The sequence below is a fragment of the Acipenser ruthenus genome, chromosome 6 (genome assembly GCF_902713425.1).
Source record: "Acipenser ruthenus chromosome 6, fAciRut3.2 maternal haplotype, whole genome shotgun sequence".
Lineage (NCBI taxonomy): Eukaryota > Metazoa > Chordata > Actinopteri > Acipenseriformes > Acipenseridae > Acipenser > Acipenser ruthenus.
In genome coordinates, this window is record NC_081194.1 from 77,624,084 (window position 1) to 77,646,742 (window position 22,659).

At 39.4% G+C, this 22,659-nt stretch overlaps 1 pseudogene; it reads left to right on the top strand.

The window, feature by feature from the left end:
- The window catches only part of LOC117410606 (5'-nucleotidase domain-containing protein 1-like), a 115,957-nt pseudogene that overhangs the window by 83,446 nt on the left and 9,852 nt on the right, over positions 1 to 22,659 (top strand).

Consider the following 22,659-nt stretch of genomic DNA (forward strand, 5'->3'; position numbering starts at 1 on the left):
TATATATATATATATGTATATACCTCCAAGGAGCTATCGACACATTTTCCACAGAGCATGGCGGTCCAGTTTACAATTTTTCCAGAAACATCTTTTCTTGTGGTTGGGTATTAGCTAGTTGCACCTTCCTAATTTGGTATATGGTGCTGCTTTATTCCCCCCAAGCTGGCTGGGCAGTCTGGCTTCACCTGCAGCAGTGAGTAGAAGGCCCTGCTACAGACACCGCTTGCCATCAGCGACGTACTGTTGCATTTGCCACGCAGACACATCACAGTTTAATTAGGATACTGGCTCTTTAACATAGTTTTAGTACAATAGTTGGCATTGAATCTTTAAACCTGTGTGCATTGTTTTACATCTTTAACTTAATGGAGGCTGTGTGTTCCAGTGGTTAAAGAAAAGGGCTTGTAACCAGGAGGTCCCCGGTTCAAATCCCACCTCAGCCACTGACTCATTGTGTGACCCTGAGCGAGTCACTTAACCTCCTTGTGCTCAGTCTTTTGGGTGAGACGTAATTGTAAGTGACTCTGCAGCTGATGCATAGTTCACACACCCTAGTCTCTGTAAGTCGCCTTTGATAAAGGCGTCTGCTAAATAAACAAATAATAATATAAGCAAGATGAAACTGTTTTTCTACCCAATTTGAAATGCCCAGTTCGGATGTACCCCCTTGTTTTTCTACCCAATTTGAAATGGCTAGTTCGGGTGTACCCCTTGTTTTTCTACCCAATTTGAAGTGCCCAGTTTGGATGTACTCCATGTTTTTCTACCCAATTTGAAATGCCCAGTTTGGATGTACCCCCTCGTTTTTCTACCCAATTTGAAATGCCCAGTTTGGATGTACCCCATGTTTTTCTACCCAATTTGAAATGCCTAGTTCGGATGCCGCCTCTCTGCTGAAACACTCGTTTCAATCGGGTCCACTGAAGATCAATCACAGACAAGCATTCCCAGCTCTATTCACTGCAAAAGTTACCAAGCTATTGAACCCTGGAGGCAAAGGTGCATCCCTGGAAGTCTCCACCTAGACTCAATGGGCACCTGACTGGTAGGGGTCTCTATAACGTGATTATAAGAACTCCCCCAGGCGATTTTTCTCCCTTTCTGCGGGAGCAGAAATGCCAATGAAGCTCTCCCAATGGGTCTCCTACCAAAATTGTCACCTTGTGGGTAGCAGGATTTAACCATGCATGACTTGCCCTGCACGCCACGCTGCAGTGTTTTTGGCAGAGATCTAGAAAGACAGGCCAGGCTTTTCAGCAATGGGCCAGCTGAGAGAATTCAAATACTGAGCTTAAGAGTTAAATCAGCCTAACAATAACCCTAATCAAAAGAATGTAGTACAGTTTTACATGGGCCTGCCTTTCTGCACCAGGTAAAGAGTGTGGCCCGTCTTTCTGCACCCGATGCCATAATTTTTTACTAGATAAATCCCCAAAAACACTTTTATCCTATAGTGTTTTATATATATATATATATATATATATATATATATATATATATATATATATATATATATGCAGTCTTAATAAAAAATAGGCATTTGGTCTATATTTTACTTGTTTATTTAAATACTTGTTTGTACTTTTTGTCATGTTATTTACTGCATAAAGTCTATGAATCCCTCTCGTTTCTCTGTGACACACCTGCCTCTGTGGTTTAAAATTCTTACTTGCTATAAAGGATTTGTATGATGGTAGTATATGAATGTGTGCTAAAATTGATTGATCTAACATTTGAGGTTCAAGTTGCACTGGAATTTGGACTAGAAGCCAATGTACACTTTCTTCTGCAACACATTTTCCATTGACATGAAGAATGGGTGTAATGAATAGTTTTACAGAATATACTGTTCACATTGACAGACTAAACAGTTCCTTATGTACACTGGTGCTGTTGCATAATCTAGCTCTCAAACTTACCACAAATAATTTTTATTCTGTTTACAGTATGAATAAATGTCATTTTTCATATGAACAAGAGAAAATCTCTTCTTTTCAGACATATTTATAAAATCAAGTAGCTTTTAAACATATTCAAGTTAAAAAACTGTAATTACTGAACCTATAGCTGTGGCCAAAAGTGTTGCATCACCCTATAGAATGAACTAATTTTGCTTCATGAGAGAAAAAAATATATTTTGATATCCACGGGATAGTAGGAGGTGTGCACGAGATACTAAGACGTGTGCACGAGATAATAAGTAGTAATATATTTGAATATCCATGGGATAGTAGGAGGTGTGCACGAGATACTAAGACGTGTGCACGAGATAATAAGTAGTAATATATTTTAATATCCACGGGATAGTAAGAGGTGTGCACGAGATAATAAGTAGTAATATATTTTAATATCCACGGGATAGTAAGAGGTGTGCACGAGATAATAAGTAGTGATATATTTTAATATCCACGGGATAGTAAGAGGTGTGCACGAGATAATAAGTAGTAATATATTTTAATATCCACGGGATAGTAAGAGGTGTGCACGAGATAATAAGTAGTAATATATTTTAATATCCACGGGATAGTAAGAGGTGTGCACGAGATAATAAGTAGTAATATATTTTAATATCCACGGGATAGTAAGAGGTGTGCACGGGATACTAAGACGTGTGCACGAGATAATAAGTAGTAATATATTTTAATATCCACGGGATAGTAAGAGGTGTGCACGAGATAATAAGATGTGTGCACGAGATAATAAGTAGTAATATATTTTTTCTCTCATGTCCCCCACCGTGCTCCGTAGAAACCTGCTGAATAATTTTACTTTAACATCAAGGAGGCAGTGTGGTCCAGTGGTTAAAGTCCATGGCTTGTAACCAAAAGGTCACCAGTTCAAATCCCAGCTCTGCCACTGACTGACTCACTGTGTGACCCTGAGCAAGTCACTTCACCTGCTTGTGCTCCATCCTGCGGATAAAATGTTAAATCAGTGTCCTATTGTAAGTGACTCTGCATATAATGCACAGTTCACAGCCTACCTCTGTAAAGCGCTTTGTGATGGTGGTTTACTATGAAAGGCGCTATATATATAAAGATATATAAAAAAGCTATTAACAAAAAACTGACAAATTAAAAAGTGACATTTCAAAATCTAACATGAACTACTTGTACTTCTGTTATGGCTCCAGGTAGACTTTTGCAATATCATTTTGTAGTTTCTTTGATTACATGATGTTAAATAAAATATCAAAATATATATATCAGCTCAAAGAGCCAGCTGCCATTCATTATATGTATATATGGTTTGCAAAATGGCATTTGAATGATGGATATGAGTTCTGGTCAAAGGTTTTGTGGAGTAATGAAACAAAAATCAAGCTTTTTGGTCACGCTGATAGTCGTTATATTTGGAGAAAGTCTGGTGAGGCATACAAAGAAAAGCATGGCGGTGGTAATATCCTTTTATTTTTCCTCTAATGACACAGGCAATTTAGTTCCAATACATGGTAAAATGGATTCCACAGCATAGATATTGGCATATACCCTCCACAACAAAACTTGGTTTAAAGTACAACTGGACGTTCCAACTCAACAACAAGCCAAAGCACACATCAGAATCTACTTCAGAATGGTTAAAGAAGAATAAAATCAAGGTTCTGGAATGATCTAGTCAGAGTCCCGATCTAAATCTGATTAGAATCTTTGGTATGAGTTGAAGAAGGCTGTGCACAAGAGAAGTCCTCGGAATTTGAATGAACTGGAACAATTTTGCATTGAAGAATCACTAAAGAATCATGCCAGGTTATTATTGCTAAAGGTGCCTCCACTAGATATTAATTTAATTTTCCTTGTCAAGGTATGAATACTTTTGAATTAGCATTTTTTGAGTTTTGCAAAAAAAAATGCTGAAATAAATAAATAAATAAATAAATCTATTTCTTGTAACTGTTTTTCCTCATCCACAAAAGCAAAACTTTTGCTACAAAAGATTTTTCCTATAATTATTTGTTTTCTAGAAATTACTAGAAATTATAAATTTCCATTGGGGTATGTAAAGATTTGACTACAACTGTGTGTGTGTGTGTGTGTATTCTAGGTGAGTGATGCAAAACTTATGACCATAGGTGTATTTTTAGTTAATGTAACATTTAGAACAAAGGCATGGCTGGATTGTATCAGTAAAAACTATAGTGGGGTATATTTAATTAGACCAGTGGTTTTCAAACTTTTTAGGCCCCGTACCCCTTTCCAAAAAATCTAGTCTACCGTGTACCCCCATCTGCAAGTAGAGCGGCACAACTGCCTGCTCAACTCAATAATACTGTTATTTAAAAACATAAACTTACATAAAACACACTGAACTGATTAAACTACACACACTGAACATTTAAACTCCACAAAGTAAACGTAACTAGTAAATACGACACGTTTTTAAAAGAAGCAACATCATACAATTATTTCGTTTTTTTTTCTTTTAAGCCTACAGATTGCAGAACCCCCGCCCGCTGTTTAAATATGTAATTTATCCACGTGCTCTCAACGCTCACTCGCTGTCAGCAGCCGTTTGGGTGTTTATAGTTAACCTCGCCCAACACAAAGGAAACGTACATCAGCACGGCTGTGCTTTTATTTGAAAGGATATTCAACATTGTTAAGTCGCAAAGTTTTACAGTGTGTTAAAAGAAACAAAAACAAACAAATAAATAAGTAAATAAATAAATAAAATGTGTTGTCCGCCATTACAGGATTTTTCTCCCGTACCCCCTGAGGAGCGCTCGAGTACCCCCAGGGGTACGCGTACCCCAGTTTGAAAACCACTGAATTAGACTAACATGCCACAGTTTAAATACTATAGGACCAAACCTGTCATGTTACTTACTTTTACAAATAGACACTTAAGAGACTTGCACAGTCTTTAAACATGTTAAACGATAGGGGCATTTCGATCCTCCATCGTTTATCAATTAAACAGACCCCAGTGTACTGTGTCTGCAGTGTGGTTAATCTTTCGATTTCTGTGTTGTGTCTCTTCGTATCACATCGCTGTTTAAAACGTTTTCTGTTTAATCTCCATTTTGGAATGGTTGAATAACATGTATTACAATAGCCTTGTACTGATGTTCCAGTTCCACATACAAAACAGAATGGAGCCCCATCTGGACACATTTACTTCCATTAATAACACCAGTGTTGAACTTTGAAATAAAAATGACTGGAGCAGTAAAATATTTACTTCCTTTCAAAAGCGCCATGTCGACTCTGAAGCCACATCGTTTACCTTTATGTCGGATCAAACTGAGCTTACTGTTTGACAGCAGGGTTAGAAACTCCCACTCACCTGAGACAAATTAAATCTGGTGAGGACAAGTTGATGTCTGTGTCTCAGTAGTCTTGCAGGAAGAATCCATTTTCTAATGGGGTGTAGCAGTGGTGAATAAGCATTCATAATGCTTACAAAACAGTCACTCGGAACTGAAACCTCCCTTCATCTCCCCTGCAATCAGTGTTACCAGATCAGAGGTGTTCCATCCAGATCTAGAGGTTTCACGGTTCTGCTCAGGGCAATCTGGAGGGAAGAAATGGGCAGAGTTTTTTTTTTTTTTTTTTCAAGGTACATTTTTAATTTTAAAGTTTTTTTTTTTGTTGTTTTTGTTTTTTTTTCTGTCTGAAAACAATTTGTTCCCTAAAATGTATTCATAATGTGCAAGTTCTTCCTTTACTAAGATGGCAGATGCGCTGTGACATCATGCCAGTTGGCAGCCGTGACCGCTGATTTCTATAGACTTTCTCCAGACTTTAGATTTACTTTGACTGATCACTTCATGTGCAGCTGGTATTAGGGCCCATAGTCCCACAGAGTTTGTGCTGCATAGAATTTGAGTGAGGGGCGCAGGTGGGGTCTAATGCTTGTTGCAGAGGAAATTCATTTAGTTGTAAGAGCAGTGTTTAAGTGTTGTTACTGTAGGTTCATTTTAGAGATTTAAGAATTATACAAGTACAGTGTATTCCAATTAATTGCATACATGATCATTTCATATGCCTGTTAACTTTTTTAAAACATGAAGCACATTCCCTATGAAAATGCACATGCAGTAGATTCCTGTGAATTGCATATCGCAGTTTTATGCATTTACCCAGAATAAGGAAAATATGTTTTCATTTAATCAGTATAAGCACATACATTTTCAAAAGAAATGTACTTTACAATTGTATGCAATGATCAGGTATACAATTAAATGTATTACACTGTATGTTACTGATAATTGCATACGCTGGTTAATTGCATGAAGTTGTTACAGTAGGCACCTGGGCTATGCAATTAACAAGAATCTACTGTAATAGGACTTAAGATGATGTGCTTCTGGCATTATTTAAAGTTGGATTTCAGTGCTACTTGCATGAATTGTCTCTTAACAAATTTAGTATATATTTTTAACATTTCACCAGCCTAATTGTTTTTCCTCGAGGTATTAGGGTCAATTCTAAAGGTTTTCTTGCATTCATCTAGACTTGTTTTTTTTTTTTTTTTTTGGGGGGGGGGGGGGGGGGGGTGGTATCTTTCAACACTGCCTGCATTGCCAACCCCACTTAATATGACGTCTATGTTTGTGTTCACCTTCTGCACAGAATTCAGTTTTTTGGAGGTTTGATTTTACTGAAACACATTGCATCTTTGTAAGTGTAAAGTATTTTTATAAAAATGTGGAGATTAATCTGATATTTTAATACTCAAATACAGGCAATGTTTCCGCACCAAGGGAAAGTGAAGAAATAGCTTTTACCTTGCCAAGGTTGAAAATAACCTACATACTTTAAAACTGAGTACAAAGTATCCCATGAAAATCCATATGTATTTTTATTAAAAAAAAAAAAAAAAATTCTCAGCAACTATTTCACTTTAAACAGAAGGACCCGAGCATTTCAGCAGCGGGTACTTGATATCTGAATATGTAACAGTTAGCAAGGAATTCAAATGGGATTTTCAGATGCAGCCCCTGAAAAATATACCTTATCACAGTATGGTGTCTTATTAGTTACAATTACTTCTTCTGCCTTCTACCAAAACAAGTCCTGGTTTGATGAGCAGAGAAATAGTAAAAAGTACATGTGTGGTTTACCTCAATCGGTGACTATTGTTTTTAATTTGTTATCCACTGTATGTTGCCTTTGGAAGAATAACACAATAAAAAATAACAACAAAGGGTAAGACTTTTGCAATCAAGATGCTGCTGATTAAGCCCACATGGTGTGTCAGCACACAGAAGACTGTAGGTTTATAAGGTGGTTTTAATCTGCCTGGCAGGCAAGATTACATTGTCTCAAAGTTTTGAAAGTTTTGCAACAGTGCAGGAAATAAATCTGACAAAAGAAATGTGTGAAGGTGGCAATTGAAGAATCTCTCCTCCGGGCTATAGTGCGGGCATGCAATCTGTTTTTCACTTGAGAAAGCTACCAGCTAACACGTTAAGACATGTCATGTATTTATAACTGGAGGCATTTTTGTTTTATATATCATTTACCCGAAGCAAGATGTCTGTCCCTTGTGCTTTCCTTATCCTTTAACCATGCCCTTTTAGAATTGCTTCTCTGAAAGGGGCTAACATTTGTAAATACATATTCTAGTAGTCCAGTTAAGCAGCCAGTGGAAAAACAGTTCTGTAAATTGAGATTTGAAAAAGAATTCTGTGAAGTTGCAATAACAACAGTCAAGTGTACCTTTAGGAAATAAAGAGCTTTTGATGTTCTGTGCAGTGGATGGCGATTTGCCATATTGTCTGAGATGCATGCTTTGGAAGAAGTCCAGAGAAAAAACAGAAACAGTTCTGGGGAAAATATATTGGATCAGCTGTTTCAGTAAAAAAGAGCTTCAGCAAAAAATAAATCTGATGTATAAATCATGACAGCCATTACTGTGGTTTTCCATCTGCTTTGGTTTAAAAACAGTGCCTAATACAGATGATCAGATCAGAATACACTGTTACTGTGTGTTGATTTGCTGCTATAAATAATGCTTGTTAAAATCAGCTATGCAAAGCAGATGGACTCCGGCATGTGGTCCCTTGCTGTGTAGAGTTTGTGGAAGCGAGGGCTGCACTGAATAACCACACAGTGTTCAGAGGGTCCACAGCTGCTGCTTTAGCATCTTCTGCTACAGTATCTACAGCATATCTGACCTTGCGATGAACCTCTGTTTCAGCACTGGAGAAAATAGACAAGAATGAGAGGAAAGGTGCTGTTTATACATAAAAAAATGCATTTAAAAAAACAAAACAAAAAAACAATGGTGATCAGTCATTAGATTGTCTCATAAACCTGTTGGTTAGTCAGCTGTAATTTGTGTGCAGTATCCAGTGCCACAAAAAATATGTATACCTGTGAACACTACCAAATGACTGTTTCCTGTGTTTTAAAGACCTCCTGAGAGAATAATGTGATTGTGAGTGGGGGTAAGCTTGGACCTTCACCCTGTTACAATTGGTGGCAGCGGTGGGATGCAACGTCTCTGAAGAGACCCCGAGGGAGAAGTCCTGAGGAGTTCTTCTCATGGCCAGAGATCGTCCCGAGGAGTTTGAGTTGGAACGGGAGGGATTGAATGCATGCGGCAGATGTTTACTCTGCTGTTTCTGTGAGTTCTTTTATACCTGCCTACAAAGTCCTTGTCGGGAGGAAGGAACACAGAGCTGTGTCTATGCATTTTGCTAAGCTTGTGTTGCCGGGTGTGGTTGCTTGCTGCGAGGCGCTGCTTTTTCCGGATATTTAAGAAGAGTCTGTGTTGGATTGCAGCCTGCTTGCTGACAAGAGGTCATAGGGCAGGAGTTTGTTGTCAAGAGGACCGTGGAGGCTACTGTTAGAACTTTCGAGATTGCTGGAGGCTTTGTTCCACCTGGAGAGACTTCAGTGGAGAGCAGGAAGCCTGGTCCGTGCTGAATGTTTGCATTTCGGGGGAGGGCGACAGAGTTTGCTTGTACTTAGGATTATGAGGCCGAAGAGACAATGTGCGTTTGCTGCAGCAATGGGACATGGACACTGTTCTGGACTTTTTATAAAGGACTGGGATCCCCGAGTGGCTCGTCCAGTTAAAGTGCTGCCGCAGGGAGCGCAGGATGAGTCTAGAAGGGGGAATGTGACGCTCTGTAAATGTGCCCAGTATGTTCTGTCCCTTTTAAATCCACTTGCCAATCAAGGGGTCTAAACAGAACAATCAATCACTCCTCATCTCCTTTCACCCACCGAACCTGAAATTGTTTGTTTATTATTTACCAGAATGTATTAAGCTAAGAATAGTATTCATCAGACAAAGCACTTTCCAGATATTACCTTCCATATGTTATCTGTTTTTCCACATATACCAGCTGTACTATTTTATATGTAACTTGAACTCTGCAATTGTTTAAGAGCTGAAAACATAAGAACATAAGAACATAAGAAAGTTTACAAACGAGAGGAGGCCATTCAGCCCATCTTGCTCGTTTGGTTGTTAGTAGCTTATTGATCCCAGAATCTCATCAAGCAGCTTCTTGAAGGATCCCAGGGTGTCAGCTTCAACAACATTACTGGGGAGTTGGTTCCAGACCCTCACAATTCTCTGTGTAAAAAAGTGCCTCCTATTTTCTGTTCTGAATGCCCCTTTATCTAATCTCCATTTATGACCCCTGGTCCTTTTTTCTTTTTTCAAGTCAAAGAAGTCCCCCGGGTTGACATTGTCTATACCTTTTAGGATTTTGAATGTTTGAATCAGATCGCCGCGTAGTCTTCTTTGTTCAAGACTGAATAGATTCAATTCTTTTAGCCTGTCTGCATACGACATGCCTTTTAAACCTGGGATAATTCTGGTTGCTCTTCTTTGCACTCTTTCTAGAGCAGCAATATCCTTTTTGTAACGAGGTGACCAGAACTGAACACAATATTCTAGGTGAGGTCTTACTAATGCATTGTAGAGTTTTAACATTACTTCCCTTGATTTAAATTCAACACTTCTCACAATATATCCAAGCATCTTGTTAGCCTTTTTTATAGCTTCCCCACATTGTCTAGATGAAGACATTTCTGAGTCAACATAAACTCCTAGGTCTTTTTCATAGTTCCCTTCTTTAATTTCAGTATCTCCCATATGATATTTATAATGCACATTTTTACTGCATTTTAAAACATACACAGTCAAATTCAGATTCAATTAAGGGTCTAGTTAAGTAATTGAGAGCTCAGCTGGAATGAAAACCAGCAGACACAGGGAGGTCCCCAGGACCAGGGTTGGGAACCACTGCCCAAGACACTGAGGACATAATCATTTGTAAAACAAACTGCCGAAGTTACAAAAGTAGCAAAAAAAAAAAAAAAGCACTAAGGTGAATATAGTATCTGATTCTTTATTTGAAGCTTTTTACCCTCAATGTTTTTTTAACACCAGATGCGACTTTGAAACGACCCAAAAGACCTCGCCAATGCATTCCTATTGGACATACTAGAGATGGGCTGTCCCATTACAAAACAGGTCTTGTTTTGATAAAAGTTTTCCACCCTGACCGGCAACTCCATTGTAAAATAAAGGTTGGACTTGTAAAATCTGTAGATCAGAGTTATTGAACATCTCTATATATCTAACAGTTGTATTGTTATCATTATTAGTAGTAATTGTACAGTTGTAGTTTTTTTCTGTGGTACCAGTAGTAGTCGTAGTCTGATTTGAAGCCCAGTACATCTGTCAGAAGACAGTTGGACAGTAGTAGAACTGTATAGTTGAACTGATATTTTCAACAACATTATTTTAATGTTTATACAGTATATTGTCTGCTAAGAAATAAATAATAATATTAAAAAAAAAAAAACACTGGCAGGTAATGTTACTCATAACTTATAATAGCAGAACCGCTGTTTTTTTTCTTCTTTTTTTAGATAATGTTCAGAATGTACTGTACAATTAAGTTGTTCAAAACTATTGGCTGATAGTCTTTAAAAATACATTTAAAAAAAAAAATTGTACTGATACAGTTCTTAAATTGGTGACGAATAAAAATGCTGAGCGTTTGTGTGATTCGTAATTTTATTGGATGCAGAGCTCCAGAAAAAAAGACAGGGGGAGGACGTGATATACTCTACAGCGCATCGTGGTGATTGAAGTTCTGGGCTGCAGATTACAGAATAGAAAAGAATAGAAAAAAGCATGCATCTTTAAAATAGCCACAAAAAAAATAACAAAACCACCAAAGACAACGTTAACCTGCTAGATGCTTTCAAAACCAGGCAAATTTGGCTGGTAAAACGGCAGTCCCAGCACTGGGGGAGTAGCATAAACGTTGCATGTGAGATGCATACATTGCCTATTAAAATGAATGTACCCTCTGGTCTACATTATCAAAGGCAGCACTTCCATCTAGAAGAATTAAAACTGATGGAAAGCCCAAGTCAGAGCTTATCAGCAGATCATTCACAACTCTGACAAGGGCCGTCTCGGTGCTATATGCAGCACGAAAACCAGACTGAAACTTCTTGAATATACCATTAAGAGTTAGAATTTATTGCAACAACTCTCTATAGAACCTTATCTAAGAATGGTAGTTTGGAGATTGACCTATAGAGGACTTGAGGACTTTAGGGTCCAAACCGTGTTTAAGCATAGACTTTACCACAGCTGTCTTACGTGCTGAGGGAACTATACTGGAGGAAAGTGAACCATTTATAATTTTTTAAATGTGGGTATTAATAACACCAAGAACATCTTTTAATAGTTTTGTAGGAATAGGATCAAGAGAGCATGTTGTAGCTCTCATATGTTGAACTAGCTCTGTCAGTTCCACTAAGGCAATCAAAGAAAAAGCCCCCATAGTAGCCTTAATAGGTGTAGTTGGTAAAATCGTGCTGGTGTCCTCCTTAATAGAAGGTGTCTGTGGAATCTCATTTCTGATGTCTAGTATTTTATTTCTAAAGAAATGTAAGAAGTCATTGCAGCTATGAGAGGAGCCAATGTCAAGGGTAGGACTATTGGGGGAAGGATTACTTAATTTATCTAAAGTAGCAAAAAAATATATAATAATAATAATTTTATTTTTATTTGTTTCAATTAAATTGGAATAATATGATGATCTAGCCAACACCAGAGCCTTCCTATATTTAACCAGGTGCTCCTTCCATGTGATGTAATGAACGTGCAGTTTAGATTTCCATCATCTCCGTTCTAGTTTACAACCCACATATTTCATTTTACGAGTTGTATCATTGAACCACGGTGAGCTTTTTTTAAAAGACACTCCCCGAGTTTTGATTGGCGCTACAGTATCTAAGATACAAGTCAAGGTGGATGTGGCCCTCAAATACTGAATTGGTAAATTAGTTTTATGGAAATTTCTAGGTTTTTGTAGACGGTTGCAGTGTTTCAGTAGGGGGCTCCACAAACCTGTGCCCTACTTTCCGTTAATTCCTGTAGGTTGGTGCAACATTAAACTTCTTAACAGTGTGCACTCTTTTCCATGAGTCACACATTTCAAACACCCACTCCACTATAACGAAGGACACATTTCCTGCCTCTATTTGTCCGTACAGTGATGGCAGTCCTTATACAAACAAATATGAATCGTAGCCTAACAGGATGTATAACAGTGTCCTTTAACAGGTATCAGGTCTCTGTACCAAACTGCTTGAGGCTCCAGGAAACCAAGAGATTTTGAAATAATGAGCTCTCCGAGAAACTGTGCCTGTCATTTTAAAGCTGCCCTTTGTTTTGCTACTCTGTATCACCAATAATAATATTGTTTCTTGCTCTGTGCCATTTTTCCAAAGATTTGAATTCATTACCACAAGAAACGCTGACTGAATCCTGTGTCTGCTTGCCAGTATGTGGCTGAATGTCAAGGGTTTCATGGCACGCTTTCAAGTTTTGTTACTAATAAATTAATGGATGTCTGGTGTACATTAAAAAGCAAATTTATTATTCCCTGCTAAGGTTACATATGACTGCTAGACACCCTTAAGAACGTAAACTATGTCACAGTTTTTCATATATTTAGAGAATCACTTATGCTAGTGTTATTAAAATTGCTAAGAACATTCTTTAGCACATGATTGAGTCTATAACAATAACCCCTGTCTGTCTGTATGACTTTTACAAAAAGCTGAATGGATTTCTTTCTATTTTAAGTGAGCTATTGTGTCTCATGCTGTATAAAGTTGTGCTTATTAGATTTTAGTGAAGATTTGATTTTAAATAAATGACTGGTCGCCAGACAGGTGTCAGTCATTAGTTGCAAGAAGCCAACACTGTCTCGTTTCTGTTTAGCTCAATTTGAAGTCTTTATGGGTATTGGTACATTCTGGAAAAATGTTATGTTCTACCGTATTTTGTGTTATTATTGTGTATTAAAACAGTCCATATGTCATAGACCTAACATTTTGTATATTTCTCAGCATTAGAAAGTCCAGGAAAAAAAGTTGTCTGTAAGCTGTTATGTAATTTGATTGAACTTTAGCACATGTCAGTACAATTCCAAAGGGTTTTCACTGAGAGCACAGGCTATGAGAAGCTGCAGTTCAGCCTAGAGCAGGTTTAGGGCAGCAGGATCCAGTAAAGGGAACCAGAAACTGGTTTATATAATTCTCTAGTTCCAGTTCGATTGTGGATATTATGCAATAAATACCCCTTCTCCCTTATTGATCTCGTATCCCTGTCACACTCAGACCAGCAGTATGGGGTTTACGTAAACGCTGTACAGTATGCTCATTATGTTGGTGATCTTGACCTCTGACCCATTAGGGATGCCACATTTATATCATGTGGCGTTTTATGTTTCTGCTGTGTCCTCATGTAAAGTTTTTTTTTCCTGATTTCAGTGAATGATGAAGAGAGCACTGAAGGTCTCCCCTCATTGGACAAGCCCGGCTGGTACTCTCAGGGAAACTGGGCCCACCTCCATGAACTCCTCAAGACTATGACAGGAAATTCAGAGCCCCAGGTATGAACAGGAAAGGTGGTTCAGGTGCATGCCTGCACTGTCTGAGTGTTGGGGTATAAAGGAGAGTGATTCTGCTCCACTGTCTTATAGAGCAGCTTTGTTTTGGCTGTATTTTCAGTGGTTTCAATAGCCTCCGTAAATACTTTTGTTTTGAACCTGTTGGCTTCCCCATTGATTGGTTACGAGTTTATCTTGTTCAAATACTGTGAGTTTTTTCCAAATGTTTTTCCTCCAATATACACTGCTTAATAGATTAATCATATCCAGCTAAAATGTCATGATATTAAATGGAAATAAATACTTGGTATGCATTTGGAGAAAGAGTTTTCAGGTTATGGAGCATTAACTGAGCCTATCAAACTCATTGGAAGTGTATTTATTTAGCTATGTTAAAATGCACATCAATGTATTTGGAAAGGTGTACTTGCACCTGTTTTCCTTGGCACAACCAAAGAGTAGAAGGGGGTGCAAAGAAGGCAAGGATAATGGACCCAGTATTGTTTGCATCAGTGGCAGACCCTTGGCTGCAGTCTGGATGCTGTAGCTCAAAAAAAGGCTGTCTCCACAGCTCACCGCGCATCAGCGACCCCTGTGGCCGATAGGGCGCCTGTGGCTCTGCAGCGGAGCCGCCAGATCTGTGTTGTCCTCCGGCACTATAGGTCTGGTGGCATTGCTGTGGATCTGCAGTGCGAAAAATGACGGCTTGGCAGGAGCACGTTTCGGAGGACGCGTGTTCCAGCCTCCGTTTCCCGAGTCGGCGGGGGGGTTGCGAGCGGTGAGCCGAGGATATAGATAATAATTGGGCATGCTAAATTGGGGTGAAAATCGGGGTAAAATAATTGGCGACGACTAAATTAAAAAAAAAAAAAAAAAAAAAAAAAAAGGCTGTCACTGAGCAGCTTGGGAGCCTGTAAATAAAAAACTTCTCTCAAATTAACCTGCGTCAAGGGAGCTGTCAGCATCAATACTTTTTTTCGTAGCCAGTGAATGCTGTCAGTGTTCTCTGCTGTGTCTAAAACAGCTACAGGAATGTCGGGTTACCACCTGAATAAGCTTTGGTAAGTTCTAAACTGACCTGCAGCCGTAATGTTTTCAATCACCCATAAATGAGCTGAGGAGATTCCAGTGGAATTAACTGAATGAAGTGTACTTAGCATGGCTTCAAGCTATGTTCCTAAGCTAATCGTTTTGCCATGTCAATTTCCACTTGATAAGCTTTTCTCTTGCTCCAGTGCAAAACACTTCCATAGTTGGTAAAATACAGACTTTAATGAGGCTCCTCAAATCCAGAACATGTGTGTCTTTTTTAAATGCAATGTGTTTGTGGATGAACTTTCTAGACATGGTATTTCTGGCAGGAGCTGCCTCTGCCTTGCAGTTTGAAAGAATTGCCAACCGTGCCTACATTTTTTTAATTTTTTTTTTCTATCATGTGTGCTTAGCTCATTCTCAGTGTCTGATTGTTTAACTGACCTACTATTTACACATAGCATTCAGTTGCAAATTGTGTTACTTCAGTGTTAGTTTTAAATATCCTGTTCTGGGCCGTATAGGTTAGTTATGTTTCCAGGCGTATTTGGCCACGGGCCACTAAACAGCAGGATGCATATCAATTGGTGGAGTTTTATGATTCTAACCTCTCAGAGCTCTTGAGAAAACAACATGGGTTCATCTGGGTCTGTCTTGGTTTTACCAAGTTTTCTGATTTGCATAAGCGTATTAAATAGTGGTAATTCATTTTGATTGGATCATAGTCAGCTAAGTTGGTTGTCTTGTTGTTTTTAAACCATCTACATTTTCTTAAAATTCAATTGTGTCTGTTTAATATCCTGTTATATGAGTGCTGTATCATTTTCTGTTGCTGTTTCTGTTTAACTTATTTACCATGTTTACTAAAAGTGTGCATTTTCCATTCACTCATTTCCAGTTGCTGCACTGAATCTTGTTGACAGCATGGAACACAAAACCGCAGCAGGGAGCAGTAACTACTGGTGATAGAGGCAGCTAACTCCCCCATTTTATGTACCATAGAGAAATGACATCACACGTGGACATTCCTCTTAACTTGATCAATGTCATAAAGTGTTCCCCCTCATCCCACCCTGGGGTCATGTTTTCAAAAGGGAATTGCCATGACTCCAACCTAACATTCCTGATGCAGGACAGTACATTAAAAGTTATCCCTGTACCTCCTAAAAAAATAAATCTTTGCACGCTAACGGACACAGAAACTAACACTGCAAATCTGGGTTTAATTAAAGGCATGCAAGAATGTAAATCAGCGAAGGACAGCAAGGCTGGAAGCAGGAAGCTGTGATTTTTTTAAAAGGGAGATATTTGATAGTGTGCCTGCTGACGCAGGCCACACACATTAGAGAACACATGCTTCATTAAAGCAGCATTGCCCTCCTTCATGTATGCAGCTCTGTTTGGACAGGAGGGACATTAGCAGTGATTGCTGCTTTAAATGAGCACTCTAATAAGATTGAGTGTAGTAGAGTGAGCCAGAGACATCACGGTGTGTTCAAAGTAGGATCCAGCATGTAGGCAGGGATCAGGGGTCAGTGGGGCTGGGAAGACTGGGGAATGCGCTTAGTGGCTTTCCAGTTCCAGATGGGTCTAGATGTAAAGAAATTGTGCAAAGCATGTGATGGGCTAGAGAGAGAGAGAGTTAGGCTAAGCAGATATGTTTATCTTTTGAACATTGTTTTTACAGCTTATATTCAGGGGTTCATATAACTTTTATCATTAGGTTCTCACATGAGCAGAAATGGTTTGATACGGACCACAATTAGGTGTCTTCATCCAAGTCGATGTCTAGCTCCACCTCCTCCTCCTCCTCCAATTGGGATGTCATGGATCAGGGATGCAAATTTGGAGCTAGACTGTAGCGCTAGAGTACCTCATATAGGTATTTAATAATTTAGCACCAGCAGGCTCTCTCTCTCACATTTTCAAAATGATTTGCACCACTGCCAAAGATGCTGGGTTCAGGATCAAATGTTTCAGTGGTTATTATTATTATTATTATTATTATTATTATTATTATTATTATTTATTTCTTACCAGACACCCTTATCCAGTGCAACTGTTACAAAATATCACAGTACAAAGTATCACATTACAGCATATCACAGTTTTAAAGTACAATAAAATAAGTAGCAAAAGATCAAATTAAAATAAGAGAATACAGTAAATAATTACATGTAAGAGCGGATTCGACTAAGAGCAGTTAAGTTATATTAAAAATATTTGCTTATACGAGTAAAGTCCAGTATGAGCATGTAGTAAGCACGATGAATGGATGAGAATGATTTCAATAAGACAAATTATAAAAACTGTGAATACAGATACCTTTAAGAGTAAGGTCAAATACAAGATACAGGAAGTAGTTATAATTAAGAGCAGTAGTAGAATACGGCAAGGTATGAAGCAGGTCAGTGCAAGTGCAGGTGCAAGCTGATGCAACTACTGGTACAATTGGGTGCCATGATTTCCATTACATGAGAGTAGGTGTTAAAACTGCATGCTGATATTGGATACAGCTCTCGCCAAGATAAGCACCAGCTAAGACATACCGTCTTTTACTGTAAACTAATGTGATCTATCTGTGTTTCCTTCCATCTGATGATGCAGATATCCTTCTGCCTGGTGTTGATGACTGAAGTGAAATGCTGGCTCCAGGGATCAGCCTATTTTGCCTCCCTGGCGCATCTGCACACACAACGCCTGCAATGCTGGCTCCAGGGATCAACCACAGTGTGGCCTCCCTAGCGCATCAGAATGACAACCGTCAGGACTGGGCTGAGTAGGTACTTCTCTGGGGTCTTCAAGTGGGCACCTTCCATCCTTGGTGTTTTGTCGACTAGCTCATGACACCTTAAGAGGGCTCGACAATGATTCTGGTGTCCCAGCATCACCCTCCCCCGTCCTCCACTCAGCTAAGCCCAGTTTACTTACCTTCCTTTCCGTTGCTTTCTTTCTACTGTGCTTGAGGTCCCCACCCTAACCATTTCCTGACATATGAACTGATTAACGCTTCCATCTTCTCTACTGTTGTCACGGAAACCTCATACACAGTGAGTGGCCACAGAAGTCTTGGCAGTAGACCAAACTGAAAGCACCAGAGTTTAAGTTTGCCCGGTAAAGTGCTGCTGTCTATGCTCTTCAACCCTTGCACTGCTTGTTGTCTCACTTCTCCCACACAAACTGTGTCCTTTAGGTCCCCATCATACCATCTACCCAAGACTTTTCACAGACTTCTCAGACACTTGGTATTGCTGTGTCTGATGTATACTCTAAGTGGTGGCAGTCGCATTCCAGAAGCCAAGCGTTCTCCTCCCACTACCCATTTTGACATCCTAATAATTACTTCCATTGCCATAAGAACATAAGAACATACAAACGAGAGGAGGCCATTCAGCCCATCTTGCTCCATTACTCCAATTTCTAGACATTGCCATGTAGTGCTGAATTCTGAAGTTGAAAAACAAAATTGCAAATCTCCAAAGTAGGCTTTCACTAAGTTTGTTATTGTCCTCAGTTCTTCAATAGGTAAGCTGACAATCTCTGAGCAACAATACTGAAGAAAATCTTGCCTTCCATGTTTAACAGGGAAATAGGGCGAAACTGACCAATACTTGTAGAATCTTTTTCTTTGGGTATAAAGACCCCACCTGCTCGGCACCATGCTCTTGGTACAACCTGTTTTTCCCATGCTACTTTCATCAATTTCCACAGGATTCGCAGAACACCAGGAGCACTCTAGTACAGCCTGTACGGAACTCCATTAGGCCCTGGAGATGATGAAGCCCTTGCTTTTTTCACAGCTTGCTCTACTTCTTTCCACTTAGGTGCACAGTCCTCCATTTGGTATTCTGGTGGATTGATAGGTGTGATATCTGAAGGAATCGACATAGGCTCCTGCCTTTTTGAATCTGTGTGCCTTTACAGCTCAGACTTAGTTGGTTTTAGTGTGCCATTTTTCTCCTTGGTGAATAACTTCTTTGCAAATTTGAATGGGTCTTTATAAAAGTTAGTTCTCTTTTTTGCAGTATTTCCATAGGTGCTCAGCTCTACTCAATGTTGCAAGCTTATCTTTTATGACCCTTTGTAATAGATTGAGTGCCTCCTTCTGACTTTGTTCTGCTCTCCTCCACTGCTTCCTGAGCTGCCTCCTTTCTCTAACTAAGCGCTCAGTCTCCTGCTGCCTTCTAGACTTTACGGGAGTAGTTTGTATTTTGTACTTTCTTTTTTCAACTCCAAACCTTTCGCTTCCATATGCGTAGATGGTATCCCCAAATTTATCCAGCTTCTTTTCAACTGTTCCACTTAACTTTCCAATGCAAAACAGAGATCTGTGTTTACTGTGTCCCATGCTGTTTTCTCAGAAGCTCTTGGCCATTAAATGTAGTCTAGTATAGTCGAGAGTTGTGAGGTTTACAGATGCTTTCTGAACAGGTGTGTCTTGAGGAGGCGCCGGAAGGTGGTCAGGGACTGAGCAGTCCTGATATCCGTGGGTAGTTCGTTATACCACTGAGGTGCAAGGGTGGAAAAGGAGCAGGCTCTGGAAGCGGGGGAGTGGAGTGGAGGGGAGGGGACAGCTAATCTGCAGGTGGTGGAGGTGCGGAGGGGGCGAGAGGGGGTGTAGGGAGAAATGATAGTCTGGAGATAGGAGGGAGCAGAAAGGTCAAGACAGCGATAGGTGAGTACAAGAGTTTTGAATTGGATCCGAGCAGCGATAGGGAGCCAATCCAGGGAGCAGAGCAGCAGTGTAGCATGGGAGAAATGAAAAGACAAGGCGAGCAGCAGAGTTTTGGATAAACTGTAGCGGACAGATGGCAGAGGCAGGGAGGCCGGCCAGGAATATGCATCAGGGCAGAACGGCGTGAGGCTGATAGGCGGGATCGATATTTGCAAAAGCAAAAAAACAAAACACCTCTTCACTTTATTAGTGTTGAACATGTTAGTTTGACAGCACAGCGTATTTATTGAAGGATATAACTGAGGGAAACAAATAATATTATTTTAAGTAAAATGTTTAAGTAAATGTATTTTTTATAACTCACTTTTAAATGTAATGGCTGTCCTGCACCGACACCCCCACGTTCAGTTTGGGAAGTAAAGCATCAGTGAGCTTTCACAATGCCACTCCCCCTAACTACATCCCTCTTCTCTGAATGGACAGCTAAATCGAGATCCCTGCTATCATTGGTTGTTTCAAATGTCAATTAAAAGAAAATGAGTGTTATGAACTAGACTAGAGTGATTTCACATATCACTCTCTCTTTTTTTTCATTTTTTTTTTTTTTTTTAATGAAACCTTGAAGCAGCCATGATAGCGCTAGCATGATGGACATTTTAGTGAATTGGAACCCTCTGGCTTTAAGTGAAATATGGTGAATGGTATTTTATTATGGTCAGTGATAATAATCTCAGCAGTTACCTGGAGATCTTTGACAGATCCCAGAGACCTTGAGACTCAGTAGAAAATCAGGAAGTTAGGCAAGTATGAGTCACAGCCAGATAATATGCTTGACCTTGTAAGCGTGAGCACCCTCGCTGCCTAGATGAAAAATGCTTTACTGTTAACAATGTGCTGAAGGTATGCATTTGCGTCTTAAAAACAATATGGACGTGTGCGTGTTGTTTTATTGGTGGGTGTGCGTACCAGTTATCTGAACCCCTGATTTATAAGGTAAGGGACTTTTTCTGAAATGTGAATACCAGCTGCTGAAGGTCACCTGTTCCTTCCTATGAATTTCATTTGATTTATACAATGAGGAATGTGCCTCATGACCAGGTTATGTAGGTTCATAACAGTCACAACCCCCTTCCCCTGCCCTGCCCTGCCCTTGCTCTACCATAAAAACAAGCACGTTCAAAACCTTGAAAAGGCTTCAGAGAGCTTTTTAGAGATTATTAGCCATTTTTTTCACTTCAGTTTATTCTAAACTAGGTTCTTTTAAAATTGTGTCCAGTTTCTTGTGTGCTTCATTTGCTCCGAAACACATAACCTCATAATTGTTATTCATATTTTGCTTATTCTTTAGAGTTTTTTCACGGAGAGATGCTGTACCTGCAGCTGAAACAAGTATTATGTAATTCAGTGCAGAAACAAATTTCCATTGCTATTATATGTAGCTTTGTTCTCCAGACTTGCAAATGTGCCCAGAGTGTGTAGTCTTAGGAGATGATTTATATAGTTATTCACATGTTTCTGGGAGTCAGGGCTAAAAAGCAAAGGAATGGAATTCCAGACCTGCCAGAGGCTCAGAGCTGCATGTGAGTCTGATCCTGATTTACAAGAAAGCGTTCATCCGCCCCTCTGCATTCCAGATAGGATCATCGCACTTCTTTAACACCAAGTATCCCCATTATCCGGGCATGTTAACAGTATTCGCTTGTTCGCCGAACCCCCAGTCTCTTATTAATGAATTGCACTTCCCTTCTGGGTGATGGGCATTTCATTTCCCCCTCTCACATGACACTGGAACATCAACAATGCCGTTCATCCCATATTTTCAATGGGCTGAAGCCGGGCTGTGCTCGTTCAGAAATGCGAGCACCCAAACCCGCCTTGCACATGCGCAGTAGCAGCCAGCCGTCAGCCAGGACTGGCTATGATTGACTTAAAAATGATGAATGGAGCACAGCTGGTTAGCGAACACGGTGATAAGAAAGTACAAACGAGAGTTATTTTGGTCGTTGGTAGCTTATTGTTCAAGAAGCTGCTTCATGAAATTCTGGGAAGGATACCAGGGTGTCAGCTTCAACAACATTACTGGGGAGTTGCTTCCAGACTTCCACAATTCTCTGTGTAAAGTGCCTCCTATTTTCTATTCTGAATGCCCCTTTATCTAATCTCCATTTGTGACCCTTGGGTCGACATTGTGAATACCTTTTAGAATTTTGAATGCTTGAATCAGATCGCCGCGTAGTCTTCTTTGTTCAAGACTGAATAGGTTCAATTCTTTTAGCCTGTCTGCATATGACATGCCTTTTAAACCCGGAATAATTCTGGTTGCTCTTCTTTGCACTCTTTCTAGAGCAGCAATGTTCTTTTTGTAGCAAGGTGACCAGAACTGAACACAATATTCTAGATGAGGTCTTACTAATGCATTGTAAAGTTTTAACATTACTTCCCTTGATTTGAATTCAACACTTTTCACAAGCATTTTGTTGGCCTTTTTTATAGCTTCCTCACATTGCCTAGATAAAGACATTTCTGAGTCAACATAAACTCCTAGATCTTTTTCATAGATTCCTTCATCAATTTCAATATGCATACATGTTTATTTTAAAGAGATCATATTCTTAACAAAAGTGATCTCCCATTGATACATCTTTTTAAATGTAATTTATTACATTTCTCCACCATTACTTGATCAGTAAGTGGGTTTAAGCGGTGAAGCAACATTCAAATTGAGCAGAAAAACAGTCATAAACAGACGGCTGTTTTAACCAATCTGACCATTCACAGGGATTGAATCAGACAAATCAGACAAAGGATGGGGGTGCTTATCATCTTTGCATTCTCCTGTCCACCACATGCCTCAATAAAATGCAGCTTCAACAGTATGAACCTACTCCCCCAACAGGAAATGAAAATGCTTACTGTACCTTGCATGTCTATCTTCATGTATGACTTCAGGGGAATGTGAATCAAAAAAGCTGCTGTGAGTGCTGCTTACGAAGGAGCTAAAACTTGTTATGGTAAAACACAGCAGGGGCACTCATGACAAACTCTACATAGCTTCATATTGACT